General features: G+C 38.9%; 1 long non-coding RNA gene across 1 annotated transcript; it reads left to right on the forward strand.

Annotated features, from left to right (window-relative positions):
• Positions 1-1,480: 1,480 nt before the first annotated feature.
• LOC123574468 (uncharacterized) lies at positions 1,481-14,391 on the forward strand. The gene is made up of 3 exons (XR_006699374.2): positions 1,481-1,700; positions 8,832-9,033; positions 11,665-14,391. It is a non-coding gene; the product is annotated as an uncharacterized lncRNA (long non-coding RNA).
• The last annotated feature ends 1,224 nt before the right edge of the window (positions 14,392-15,615 follow it).

The raw sequence follows: 15,615 nt of genomic DNA on the forward strand, positions 1-15,615 counted from the left end.
ACAAGAATGTTTCCGTGTTTCAGAAATCAATTTGTATTGATGGGAATTTAAGAAAAAAATGTCCAGTGCTGCATATTATTTCATCACAACATACCCCAGTCCTTCTCCAACAGGCAGCATCATGGAGACCATGGACCCCCTCTGCCGTCCCACCCATCTTTGAACCAATGCAAACTGTCTTCAGAACTCACGCCCTTACATAAAAAGGCTCTACAGGCAGATCACCTGAGGTTGAAAGGTGTAGCCAGCTGGACTTCCTGGTTCAAGTGGAGACTTGGAGAACTTACCTGTCTTACAAGAGGGCTGTAAAATGCATCAATCAACACTCTGTAGCTAGGATTGTAAAGCGCACCAATCAGTGCTCTGTAGCTAGCTAGAGGTTTGTAAAATGCACCAATCAGTGCTCTGTAGCTAGCTAGAGGTTTGTAAAATGCTCCAATAAGTGCTCTGTAAAAACGCACCAATCAGTGCTCCATAGCTAGCTAGAGATTTGTAAAATGAACCAATCAGCACTCTATAAAATGGACCAATCAGTGCTCTGTAAAACGGACCAATCAGCAGGACATGGATGGGGACAAATAAGGGCATAAAAGCTGGCTACCCCAGCCCACAGCTGCAACCCGCTCAGGTCCCCTTCCAGGCTGTGGGAGGTTTGTTCTTGCGCTCTCCACAATAAATCTTGCCACTGCTCACTCTTTGGGTCCACATCACCTGTAAGAGCTGTAACACTCACGGCAAAGGTCACACTTCATTCCTGAAGTCAGCAAGACCACGAACCCACCAGAAGGAACAAACTCCGGACACAAGGTCAGGAGTTTGAGACCAGCCTGACCAATAGGGTGAAACCCTGTCTCTACTAAAATTACAAAAATTAGCTGGGCGTGGTGGTGGGCGCCTGTAGTCCCAGCTACTTGGGAGGCTGAGACAGGAGAATTGCTTGAACCCTGGAGTCGAAGTTTGCAGTGAGCCAAGATCATGCCACTGCACTACAGCCTGGGCGACAGAGACTGTCTCAAAAAGTAAATAAATAAATACAATATTTTCCTACTATCCTCCTAACACTTGAACTTGAGCTAACGCAATTTAAGCTTCAAGTCTACCCAATGTAAGTGAAGTGAAGCAATGAACAGTGCCTAATGGCCCCTTAAAATGTAGAACACCTATCTACATAGCTCCTTCTTTTCCACCCATTTAAACAAATGATAGCTACTGATGTTTGATTTTACATTAAGAAGAACATGTTGTCAAAAGTACCTAAATCATTTTCTCACCTCGCTGCTTCACTTTCCCTTTATGGATGCAGACTAAGGATCTTAATTTATGAGTTACCCACTCGAGCTTCTTTGCCAGACACCTGGACCTGTTTGCAGAATTAAATTATTGGCTGTGAATCTAACATCAAACCTCCAGATGGCACCAGAGAACTGAGAAAAACAATTCCATTTCCAAGGAGACTTTGTGTTGCTAACAAGAGACAAGCAGGCTGAGAGAAAACGCCCTGTTTGTCACAAAGTTACATCTGCGAGCTCCTTCAAGGAAGGGAGGTGCCTGACGCTCCTTGTTAATGCCCGTTGCTGTTATGCTGTTACAGACTTGCAATTGTGCAACTCTGTGATGTAAACAGGCAGGCTTTGTATTTTTGCTGTGCCCCTGGAGAGTGGAGAGGGTGGTTCTCTTGGCTGTCTCTGGAACAAATTTGGGTAAGTGCTCAGAGATGTGTTACTACAGAATGTACTTGTGAAGCTCTTATTGCAATGCAGTCAGATAAGCAAAGAGATCTGCTAGAAAATAAGAAAAAGTTACACAATTTTAGACTTTGTGGTTCATTGTCTTTTAAGACAGCAAGTCCTGGTATTGTCTCTCATAAAGCTACAGAAAGAGACCATGTTGAAAACTGATGATAGCAGTCGATTCTTTGCGAAAAGCCTGAGAGATGATTCAGTAAATACAAGGTGAATTTCATTGCATCCATGCAATCAGAGACTTGCATACACTTTTTATCCCCTAAACAGATGAACGAATGGCATGGCCCAGCTAGCAGGCAGTTGGCAGGATAAAGTTCTAATCAACAATTGCCTCTTGCCTTCCTTTCTTCCATCAGCTTCTAGCTTACCTTTCAGACACAGGTTCCATCAAAGGAAACCTAAAGGGAACCTTCCTCCTTGGCCTTGCCCCATCTAGCATCCACAAGGATATTACACTCCAGTGAAGCCTAGGATGTATCCCAATACCCCAAGAGCAGCATCAACAGCTTTAATCCTACAACTCATGGTTTACTTCTGCAACATTGAGATACTTGCTGGGGCCAGAGGACAGGGTGCAAGTGGGAACCTGAAATGCTCTTTTCCAGGCTTACTGCGGGACTCTTTGTCTCATCTCTCAACCATATGTCACCTCATAGGATAGATCTCTCCTGACCATCCTATCTAAAATTATTTCCAGTCACTCACTCTTTCATCCCTCTGCACTTATCAGAGTAAAATAGTCTCATTTTATACTTGATTGTCTGCCTTCCCTCACTACAGTTATTGTTGAAGCGGGCAGTAACTCCCTCTGTCTGGCTCCCACGGTATCCCCACCTTTTACAAGAGTGTGTGGCATGTTGTAGAAGGTTTGGTATAGACTGAATAAATGAATGAATGATGACAATAGGCTGATTCATTTCTCTATTTTCTTCTGGTTATGAAATTTGATTAAAAAATGAGATTTGGGATCAAAGCCATTACCAGATAACGTTATATTAACACAAATAACTGAATTATGCCTTAGGAAAAGACAGTGTATAACAGGGAATTATAGATAACTTAAAAGAATATCTTTTCTGAAGTAATAAAAGAGAGGAACATTTTAAAATAAATGATGAAAAAGAGAACCCAAAGGCACAGGATCCTGCTGATAAACAATTGCACATAAGGATGTACTATTTCCATGAGAATAAGTATATCCTGGCTCAAAAAGAGCAGAATAAAATTGGTACAGTCTCAGGTTTATTCTGCTATTTAATCTACAATTGCACAACCACATGGGACATCCACCAACTCACCAGTCCAGGAGGGAGAAAAACGCCTTGGATTCTTTCTATATTTATAGGCATGTATACTGCAAATTGCATTATCTCTAACAGACTGCCAGATGAGCTGGAAAAGATCATCTGTCAGCATATCCAGAAAGCTTTGTCAGACTTTCAGATTAGCTCAGGTTCCACTGTAATCTCACTATATACTTCTTCATCAAATCGATTACCATTGTAATTAAGTGATAAATTGGGTGATTTGTTACCTAGTCTCTTTCACCTCCATTGCGATGTACCCTTCAAGACAGAGTGTTCCTGTTCCTGTCCAGTGCTACATTCCTAGCCTTTGGAGGAATGCCTGCTAAACCAAAACAATTAATTAAATATTTGTTGAATAAATAAATGGATAAATTGAGCATTTATTATGCTGCAAGCACAGTACTGCATACATCCTTACGTACAATTGCTTTTTAAATTTCATCTCACACAACCTATCTGGTAGATACTAGTTTTATCCCCATTTTACAGATGAAAAAACTGAGGTCTTTAGAAAGATTAAGCAATATCACTGAACAAGAATTGAACAATAACATCTATAGCAAGTTGCCCATTTTAAATGATATTTTACTGGGGAGTGTGAATTATTGTGGATAAAGGAAGTCTTTGGCAAAGAAACACGTAGAAGCAAATTTCATCACTAGAGAGCATCGCTATCTACTGAAGTTCGAAACTACATAGTTAGGCCGGGTATCCCCTTTTTGGTTTGTGCCTGACCAATTATGAATAATGCAGAGTTTACATTTTGCTCAAACATGAATGACTGGTTTGTTGGGTATGTTGAACTTGCCACTATCTAGAAACAATTTTATTTTTTCCCCTGGCACTATCTTCACACCGTGTAATCATGTTGTCTTTTTCCATCATTGGATGAAATCTTGGGCAGATTCCCCCAGCTTCTCATTGAGTTTCAACCATAAGAGCAGCCTCATTTTATTTAGGGTATCAAAAAGTCTATTATAATTACTTTGTATTTTGTGAAATATAACAGTAGCATTGTGAGTATATCAAAAAGATATCCCCGTAGCTGTTAGAGATGCACATGAAGTGTGTTTTAGTGAAATGATGAAGTATTTAAAGTTTGATTTTGAAATAGTCCAGAAAAAAAAAGAAGGGGGGAGAAACCACAACCAGTAAAAGATTGATAATAGTTGAAGTTGGGTGATTGGCACTCGGGGAGTAATTGTATTCTTCTTGCTGCTTTTGTATATATTTGAAAATGTCCACACTAAAATGTTTTGTAAAAATCCAGTCTGGTTTAAATAGAAACTAGATGACATTCTCCAGTGCGAAACATGTGTCTCCTCGTCTTCCATCCCTCCATCTCCCTTCAGCTTATGCTGACCCCTGGCCCGGTAAGAAAAGCCACAGTGCGGAAAGCAGGCATGGTCAGTCTTTCCCCTTTCCTGTGCTTGGCCTTCTCTTCCTCCTCCTCTTTTTATTTTCCTTTCTTCTTTCTTCTACTGGCTCTGCTATTTGTTGCTCTTCCAGGGCTGGGGAAATTGGAAGGGGAGGGAGGCAAAGGGGAAAGTACCTTTTTAATTAGCTGGTGCTATCTGTCATTCTCTCTGGATGGTCATGCCCTCTGGCATGACAGGGGCCACATCCTGGTCCTTTGATGAGGCTTCTCAAAGGACTCTTCATTGGCGTCTTATCACCACCACCATGTTCCATTGTGCCCTGACTGATGAGAGATACGACCTTCCTGGCTAATATGGTCTGAATGTTTGTGTCTCCCCAAATTTATATGTTGAAATTCTAAAATGATGGTGGTATGAAATGGGGCCTTTGGGAGGTGAGTGGGTCATGAGGCACGAGCCCTCATGAATGGGATTAGTTCCCTTATAAAAGAGGCCCCAGAGAGCGGCCTTGCCCCTTCCACTTGTGAGGACACACACAGCAAGAAGGCACCATCTAGGAGGAAGTGGACTCTTTGCAGACACCAAATATGATAGGGCCTTGATCGTGGACTTCCCAGCCTCCAGAACTGAGAAATAAATGTTTGTTGTTTATAAGTCACCTGGTTATTGTTATTTTTTGTTATCGTAACTCAGACAGACTAAATCACTGGCTGCCTTCTCATGACCTCTCTCCCTGCTCCTGCCCTAGGCATAGCCACCGTCTTCATCCTGTCGAGTGAGGTTCCCTTGCTATAGGCAAGCCCCCAGCCAGGGCCTTTGAGGAGTGCCATAGTTTTGATGCTTTCTCTCTTTTCCATCTGGTCCATGGGCTCTCAAGAAGCACACTTGCCTTATGAAATGGTGGGAGTTCAGCTTGTCCATCTAGTGCCTCTCTCCCTGTCCTGCCATCTTGGGCCTTCCAGCTAATCTCAGGAGAGAGAGATGCTTCTTCCCCCATTTTGCACCTGTTGCTCTTGGCTTTAGCTGTCACCAAAATTATGAGGCAATGAAAAGTCCTACGCAACATCCTTTTGTACCCTCCCAGCACGGTTTTGAAGATTAAATAGGATAAAACCTATGAACCACTTAGCATAGTGCCTTGCATGTTATAATTTCTCTGTAAATGTTATTATATTTAATAAGTGAAAGGGGAGAAAATATATTTCACTAGATAATTAAAATATATTTGATGAAATTTAATACTCGATTTGATTAAAAACACTTTTTACACTTCTCAGTATTGTGATCTAGGTATTCTGAAGACTCTTGTCACTGCAAGCTGTACACCAGATATGAAGACATTGCACAGAGACAACACTGTAGGGCAAGGAATTAGAGACAATTAAAGAGATATGATACACAAAGACATGCAGGATAGAATGAGAGGGTTTAACATCCAATTGGAATTTCATTGAACAGATCAAAGAGACCAATAGATCCTGACCTGGTCACTTGGCTCACCTACCAGGTGCTCCCCCGACAGGCCAACGTATCCTGTCTATGGCCTGTAAAGTACAAGGGAGAGGCATTTTGACTCTACAATCCTCAGACCGACACCACATGCACACAACAGAACACCTTCAACCAGGCCAGAACTCACCCAGTGACAAACTCAGACATTGTCAGTCAGCCGGCAACATTCTGCAGCTTTGTTTTCCTGATTGATATGAAACAGAGACAGGCCACAGTCTTTCAGTTTTAGAAGACCTACCACATTTCTCCTTTCCCTACCTCATTCCTGAAAGTCTACTTTGACTTTGTTGGACCTAGTCCTTGGCTTGACAGTACAGCATTTTTTTTTTTCCTACTCAGTGCTCAATTTTTGTTTTCAATCATCTTTAGTTTTCCTTTAGCAAAATAACTTGAGATTTCTACAATGAAGAATGACATGAACTCCTAAAAGAATAAAAAGAGTGTTCATATCTTTCATAGTCGGCAAGAGATAATAGAGTAAGAATATATGTGTGCGACTAATTTAAAAGAAAGTAGAAAAAAGACAGATAGAAAAAATATTAAAATAGCACAAAATCATTTAAGATAAGTAAAGCCAAATAATTGATATTTATCAATTTATCACCTTTCTGTGATAACACAAAAAGGTGGAGGGTCTAAACACATCTGTTAAAAGGCAGAAAGTGTGCTAGAAGATGAAAAGGAAACCAACTTTACCTACATGCTGACTATGAGTAACTAAAAACACAAGAACATGACAATGACAGCAATGTCAAAAGTAAAAGATGAAAAAAAGTACAGCAGGCAAATACTAATCAAAAAGCTGATATCTCTATATTAGTGTCAAACAAAGTGGTTTTTGAGACAAAACACCAAGTGTATGAAATTACTCAATAATGATAACAGTTTCACTTCATCAGAGAAAGATAATACTAAACACGACCACCTAAATTTGCATCAAAATATATAAAACACAGCCGGGTGTGGTGGTACACACCTGTGGCCCCAGCTACTTGGGAGGCTGAGGTAGGAGGATCACTTGAGCCTTGGAGGCAACGGCTGCAGTGAGTTGAGATCAAGCCACTGCACTCCAGTCTAGATGGCAGAGCAAGACCCTGTCTAAAATATATACATATATATACACACACACACACATACACACACACACACACATATATATGTATATATTACAAATCTTAAACTAATTACAAGGAAAATGTGACAAATTCACCATTATATTAGGAAATTTCACTACCCATCTCAGTAATTTTAGGTTGAGCAGACATACAGCCCCCCACTTACACATACATACACACCTATTACACAGATTGGAAAATTTGAAAACACAATTAATAACCTAGATTTAATAGCTACATATGGGACCAGCACCTAATGATCAAAACATACATTCTTTCTCAAATACACATGGAACAGTTATAAAATTTGGGTAAGTCTAAGACATAAAGCAATCTTCAACACATTTAAAATAATTAAAAATAATTATTTTCATACAGGACACATTATCTTTCCACAGTGCATTTAATCTTGCAAGCACCAACATAATGTCAATGAAAAATGTACCATGTGCTTAGGCATTTAAAAACTCATGAATCATGGCCAGACACAGTGGCTCACCCCTATAATCCCAGCACTTTGAGAGGCCAAGTTGGGTGGATCACTTTAGGCCAGGAGTTCAAGACCAGCCTGGCCAACATGGTGAATCCCCATCTCTACTAAAAAAAAAAAAATGCAAAAATTAGCCAGGCTTGGTGGCACGTGCTCCATCTCAGCTACTGGGGAGGCTGAGGTGGAAGATGGCTTGAAGCTAGGAGGTGGAGACTGCAGTGAGCTGAGATTGCACCACTGCACTCCAGCCTGGGTGACAGAGGGACTCCAACTCAAAAAAAAAAAAAAAAAAAAAAAAGTCATGAATCAAATACCAAAAAAATGGAAATTTATAAGCATGTTAGCATTGAATGCTAATAGAACCACTATGCAATACAATATGATTTTGTGATTATTTAGCCCATAAGATAATGAAGGAAGAAAAACAACAGATTTGGTAAAATTTGGACAACTCTTATGGATATGTCCTTAAAGTCTTGAGTACGGCTGGCTGAGTAGATTTTATCATGAATTGATACCACCAAGGCATAGTTTTTACTTCAATACAGCACCTATAATTTCAGTATCTCTAACTTCATGCTATACAGCACCTATAATTTCAGTATCTCTAACTTCATGCTGTGGGCTGAATTATGTCCCCCTAAAATTCATATGTGGAAGTCCTCAGCCCCAATATCTCAGAATGTAACTGTACTTAGAGACAGGCCATTAAAAAGGGAATGAAGGTAAATTGAGGCTGCTACTGTGGACCTTGCTCCGGTCTGCCTCGTGTCCTTGTAAGAAGAAGAGATTAGAACATATATGACCCAGAGACCTAGAAGTGACCGTGTGAGGACACAGTGAGAGGGAAACCATCTGCAAGCCACAAAGAGGGGCCTTCGAAGAAGCCAACCCTGTCAGCACCTCAAGCTTGGACTTCCAGTCTCCAGAAGTGTGAGAAAAATAAATCTGTTATTTAAGCGGCCGGTCTGGGATTTTGTTATGGCAGCCCTAACAAACGACCACACTTCACATTCAAGAAAATTCATGTTTACTTACTGATATGGACTAAATTTTGTCCCCCGCCCCTGTGCTCAAAGATTCATATTTTGGAGTCCTAACCCACAATATGACTGTATTTGGAGTCAGGATGTTTTGAGGAGGTGATTAAAATTAAATAGGTCATGAATAGGGCACCAATCCGATAAGACTGGTGTCCTTATAAGAAGAGGATGAGAAACCAAATCAATCTCTCTCTCTCTCTCTCTCTCTCTCTCTCTCTGTCTCTCCCTGTGCATACAAAGAGGAAAAGTCCTGTGAGGGTACAGTGACAAGGTGACCATCTACAAGCCAGGAAGAAAGGCCTAACAAGAAACCAACTCTGCTAGTGCCTTGATCGTGAACTCCCAGTCTCTAGAACTGTGAGAAAATAAACATCTGTTGTTTAAGCCACTTGGTCTGTGATATTTTGTTATGGAAGCCCAAGCAGACCAATATGCCTACTAAGTAAGTACAAGTTCTAGACATCAAACTGTTTTCTTTATGTCATCTCCTTGACAAATTAAATATTTAAATGTCCACATTCTCCGAAAGAAAAGGAGTCAGTGTTTTAACGGATCCTGTTTAATCTTTTCTTCCCTATATCTTTATTTCTGTGAATGTGACTTCAAAAATGGAGTCATTCTATATCCTACTGCCAAGGCACAATCTGGTAAAAGCGAGAGAAAGGCTTTGCTCTGCTAGTTCACCCTTTTCTGCTCAGCATTTGGCTCTAAACTGTAACCCGAGACCCTGAAGTTGCTGAGGCCCTTAACTTCTTACTCCTTTGTCTCAGAATGATCTCAGCGGGACAGTTCCTGGAGTTTCCTTTCATGTTTCAGAATATGACCAAGACCAAGAAAATAAAATGTTGATCCCTGATGCCATGTGGCTCAGGGTTTAGACAATGCACTCGGGTCACAGAAAATTGAGACCAAATCTGTTTTCTTGCATCTGCTCCATTGCCCTCTGTGACATTAATTCTCGACAGCAGATTCAACGTGCTAGAACCAACCAATATTAGAGTGCTTAAGAAGTTAGGTTAAACTGAGCTCGGGTCACTGTGCTAGAACTATGGTTACCAAAACTGAAGTACATATTTACTCTTCAGTTCCTATCTCAGCTGTGAAACTGTGAGTTTTAATTAGGGAGTAAAGGATTTGTCTCCTTAGCTTCATGTTAGAAAGCAAATGAAAAAACTTGTCTAAAACCCTTAAAAAATAGTCCCAACCTGGGATAATTCTTCTCAGCTATTCATGGAAATATATGACCTATTTTAGGCAGGTAAAACAGAGGCAAAATTAAATTGAGACATTTGAAACCATGGAATAATCTAACAACATGCTTTTTTTAAATTCATTCCCAAATGACACATCAAGTTCCTAATTTTTATAATGAACTGCTTTAGGCGTGAGACAATGAAGTAGTGTATAAAGTATTACAAATAAACTCATATATGTAAAACTGTTTTAAAAATTTTAGTGATATGGAAATATAGCACTGTTGTATTAAATAATAACCTATTCTATAATCTATATTTTAAATTTCTTATTTTAGAAACAGCTCTTATATGTTGAAGTTTGCTAGTAACTAATATTTGTAACTATAGTCTAAAACCATATTGTCACAATGATATGTAAAATCATGTCATATTATATCTTTACACAGAACTTTTGCTGTAGTATTATTTTCTTATTAAAAATTTAAAAACAGATATCAGTTTCCATGATAGCTAATCAAATACACTGTTTTGTGATAATTTCTCTTATTTTATGATAAAGCAATCTTAACTATTATAAAAGCAAATAATATATTGAACTACTGATCCAATTTATCAATTAATGGTAATACAGTACCTACTATGTGTCAAGAGTTATGCTAGGCCATCAGTTAGGACAACTATGGCTGCAAAGGATCACCCAGGATCAAACTGTCCTAAGGAAGTTTACTATTTCATACTGGAAGTCCAGAGGAGAAAGGAAGAGGGCACAGCACTTTTAGTGGCTGAAAGACACCTTTGTGTCTGCACAGACCCAGAATTCTTCATCTCTCTGCCATCTTTAGCATCAGCTTCATCATAAGGCTGCTTTCACTCATGGTTTCAAAGGGTGTCAGTAGCTCCAGGAATGTCATTTAGTTTAGACAGTGTCCCGAAGGAGAAAAAAGACTTCTTTTTCTCATATGTCCTTCTTAAGAATGTGGAAAATTTTACCAGGATCTCCTGAGAGATTCTTGTCCACCCCTCATCAGTCAGCACTTTGTCTCATGCCCACTCCTGAGCCAATGCAGGATGCCTTTTCCCCTCTTCTCCATGCGTCTCCCTGTGATTGGTTTGGACCCATCAGGACTCTCCCCTGGGGATGGAGGTTGAGGCTCTATGTTTCTGTCTCATGGAGGAAGAGTGGAAACCAGAATAAAACCAGAGCTCTGAGAGCAAGGACAAAAGTAGCCTCTTACTAGGTCTGCTACAGCTATGCTGAGTTTGGAAAGCACAGTCAATCTGATGGAGGAATAATCAATAGGGAATTGTACACAAAGAGAAGACATGAAAAGCTAAATGATAATACCCAGTAAGTACCTGTAAATCCTCCTTAGAACCAGGAGGGACATATATAACTACATAAATACAACATCAAATAATAAATCATAATATAGCTTGTCATTTGTAGACAATGCATGTTGTATGGGATCAGAGGAGTAATAGCATGTAGGTAAACTGTCCAGAGAAAATTTTATGGAAGAAGTGAAACTTAAAGAGTTGCATTTAGATAATTCTGGAATAAATAGAACCATTGCTTTTCTGCCTTTTCTTGAAGCTTTGAGTCTTCTGACTTGTCTCAGTACCATGCAATAAGAGCAGATACTGACCCTCTCCTTTTGTTCTTACAATAAATCAGATCTGCTTTTACTTTGACCTGTTCCTGATATCTTCAGCTCCAGGCTCTTTGGCTCATAAATCCCTGTGTTCATTGTTTATAATAAAGACTCCCCATGACTTCTCTACTGCTATTGGCTTCCCTTTCAACAACTATTCAAACGATCTACTTGGATAGCATTGTTCTAACTACCCTGGTTCATTTTTTCTTTTTCATTTTCCAGCTTTAGCCCAGGCCTGAGGGATTTCCCCTACCCAAGTGGTCATGGCTGAAATTCCCACCATACTGGTCCCTGGTAGTAGAGTCAACTCTACCTTTCTGTCCTCCACCTCCACATCTGACAAACAGGTGCATTATTTTACTTCCCTCATGGAGTTTTTGTGAGAACTAATGAGTGAAGTCCTTATAAAATATTTAGAAAAGTATCTGAAAAATAAATATTTTATAAGTAAAAATTAGCCACTATTAATATTATCGCTGTTATTTTTGTTTTCCTACCAATCTGAAAAGCTTGGGTTTGATTGCAGAGATAATTATGAGTGTTTTCATTAGGTAATTTATATAATAAAAGCAACAGTTTAGGTGTTGAATAGGTCAGCAGGTGAGAGAATAGAGAGAGGAAATACAAGATACTGTAATATCTCAGGTTTGTCAATAAAATAAATTAAGATTTGGTCTAGAATTTGGCAGTGAAAAGCACTGGAAAAATGTGCAAAGAATTTCAATGAAAAAATTAACAGGATTTTAAAGGCTTTTTTCATATAACTGGTGGTTTGAGGGAGAAGGTGTGAGCTTGCATACCTGGAAAAATTGATAGAAACTGGCTTTTAAAAATTCTATTGCTCATACTTGGTAATTTTTCTGGCTACACTTTTTTTTTTTTTCGAAGAGACTAGTAAATTTATCAGCTTTACATTGTCTTTGATTTAACATAGAAATAAAATAAGTTCCCTCTGTGGACTATATCCTTGGATTATAGTGAGAGTTCAATTTCCAACAAAGAAAAGTAAGTGTAGAAGTTTTACAAAGCTTTATTTCATCCCACAACATTGTCGTCCTTGTAAAATCACGAGTGTGTTGAGTTTAAGCAAAAAATAATTAGGCGTGGAAATCAAATTAAAATATGGAAGATACTCTTTCTGCCCTAAGACTTTTCCCTCTACGCAAAGCAGACAGAAAAGTTGTATAATTTATGAGAATGCTGATTAAATCACCCTTCAGCAACCACCTTTTCATAGTATTATTTTTCCTCCAAAGCCACATAAGAGCCACAAGAGATTTAATGATTGTGCAAGAAAAGTTTTTCATTAAGGACTTTAATAAAATCAAATTAAATAAAAATTGAGAATCAATACAATGATGATAGGAATCTGTGGACATGATTATTTTTGGAAAAAACTTGCTGATCTCATATGCACGAATCTTTAAGTCAGATGGTTTGAAAATTTGGTCTCCATTTTGAGTTTGGGCACCTATTAATCATCTGTACATGTGCTTTTGTACTTGGCTAAATATGACCAGCTCACAGAAGTTTGTTAGTGCATATTTGGTTTCATTCATTTCCCACATTTTGAGAAAAGGGTGCCTTGGTTTGGTTAGATAACAGAAGAGAAAATGGCAAAAACAAGTGTGTTCGATCTCCCTGAAATGATGCTCCACTGTTCTTGAGTCTCTGTGACCCAGAAGGCTCCTCTTGTATCTTTTTCCTGCTGGTATGTGAGAAAATCTGGCAAATGTGGGAGCCAGAGAGGCTAGGCCACTAAAAGCCTGTGTGCGAAATGATCTGTACACAGCGAATTGACCACCTTTCACACATTACCACTTAAAGCATGAAAGGAGTATGGCAAGGAGGAAGCATTTTACCAGCAGAAGAAAACATGCCTCCAACATCAAGAAGTTCCAGCACAATTTCGTGCAGCCAGGACCAGATGAAGGTAAAGGTCAAGCAATATGTTTTAAGGACTGAATATCTATGTTTCCCCAAATTCATATGTTGAAATCTAACTTCCAATGTGAAGGTATTTTTAAGTGGGGCTTTAGGAGATAATTAGGTCATGAGGGCAGAGCCCCTATGAGTGGAATTAGTGCTCTTATAAAAGGGATCCAAGAGGGCTCTCTCTCTTGCCCTGTTTTTGCCATATGAGAATCCAATGAGATGGTATCATCTGCAAATCAGGAAGAGGATGCTCACCAGACACCAGATCTACCAGCACCTTGATCTTGGACTTCTCAGCCTCTATAACTGTAAGAAATAATGTTTGTTGTTTAAGCAACCCAGTCTATGGCAATCTGTTATAGCAGCCTGAACTAAGATAATCTATAAGGTAAGCCAAATAAGAAAAATATCCACACCCAAAATGACTTTAAGTGACTCCCAGAGGAACCCTGCCGACATCACTAAGTTCAGAGAGGTAAAATCAGGCAAAAAGCAGAATTATCCTCGGGGGTCCATAAAAATTTCCAGGCCTGGTTTGAAAGCAACTGTCATATCTTGACACAAAGGGGCATATATTGGATCCCAGAATGTTCTACGGACTTCTTAGGGCTTGCAAAAGTTGTATAATTGTATTAATTATATAAGTAATACATGTTCATTGTTGAGATTTTAGAAATAATAATCTATCATCTGACCTCTTTGAGAAAACCATTATTAACCTTTTAGCTTTCTACTCTCTGTTATTTGCATACATACATGTTTATCCATGTAGCATTTTTCATCGTGCTTTTGAACTCCATTTTATTTACATCGTGATGACTTTATAGTGACAAAAAAGATTCCAAAATATGATTTTAATGACAGCATAAATGGCTGTACCACAATATATTTAGTCATTTTCTATCATTGGATATTTATATTATTTCTAATTTCCCTTCATTATCATTATAGTTAATGTTTTTGAACATAAGTCTAATTCCATATTTGGTTATTTCCTTACAATATTTTCCAAGACACAGAATTGGTGAAGAAAATGTATATTATGAAAGATATCAAAAATAAAAATTCGAATTTCCTTTTGATTATATGGATTCATTTACATTTCACTGTTGGGATCTGAGGGTAATCCTTTAACCATCCTTAAAATCTTCATATATATATATATGTGTGTGTGTGTGTGTGTATATATTCAAAAATACTTGTCAATTGGCTAGATGGTTTCCTTATAGAAAAGTTCATTATTGATTTTCATTAAATTGGACATGTTTTGCGTTGCACTGGAGTGGGACATTTGTTTGGCTGCTATGGTGAATTTCTGATGCCTATTTTTTTTTTCTTTTTAGTGATAAGGTCTTGCTATATTGTTCAGGGTGATCTCAAACTCATGGCCTCAATTGATCCTCCCACCTCAGCCTCCCAAGTAGCTGAGATTACAGTCATGAGTCACCACACTCAGTGAATTTCCAATATCTTGTGTCAATTTTTCCATTATGAGAAGAGGAGTAGGGTGGGCAGGGGTTCTTCTATTTTGCCATAGTATTTATCTCTGGTTCCTCCCTTGACCCCAGACCTGATATTTAATTCATCATCAAATCCTAATGGTTCCACCTCAAAAATAAAAGATATAACCAGAATTCTGCCAATCCTCATCACGCTCGCTGATAAGCCTGGTCACAACTGCCATCATCTTCCATCCACATCAACCCAACAGCCTCCTAACCAGCCTCTTTGCTTCCACTCCATCCCTTCACCATGTAGTCTTCACAGAGCAACCAGAGTGAGCTTTGAAAAATGAACATTATTCTTTTACTTAAACTTTCAAATGGTCTTTTAATCTCTTCTCATTTTTCTCCTTATCCCCATCACCACTGGTCTTCTTTCTGGATTTTTCAAACGTGCCAAACACTATTCACTCTCAATACTTTGGCATTTGCTGGTTTCTCTATGCAGAAAGCTTTTCCAGATATTCTCCTGAGACCTCCAAGAGAGGCTTTGACCATCTGGTCAAATCAGCCCTTGTCCAGCACAATTCAACCACCTCTGTGAAGCATGTTGCAAGTTAAAAATTATATACATATGTGTGTGTGTATGTGTGTGCAGTAGTTGTATTATTTCTGTGTTTATGGGCTCTCTTCTCTTTAGCATATAAACACTATGAGGATATAAACTGTATATTTTATGTTCTAGGACACATAAGGCAGTTCTTGACACGTAGTAGGCACTCAACAGCTATTAAAT

The sequence above is a fragment of the Macaca fascicularis genome, chromosome 7, assembly GCF_037993035.2.
Source record: "Macaca fascicularis isolate 582-1 chromosome 7, T2T-MFA8v1.1".
NCBI lineage: Eukaryota > Metazoa > Chordata > Mammalia > Primates > Cercopithecidae > Macaca > Macaca fascicularis.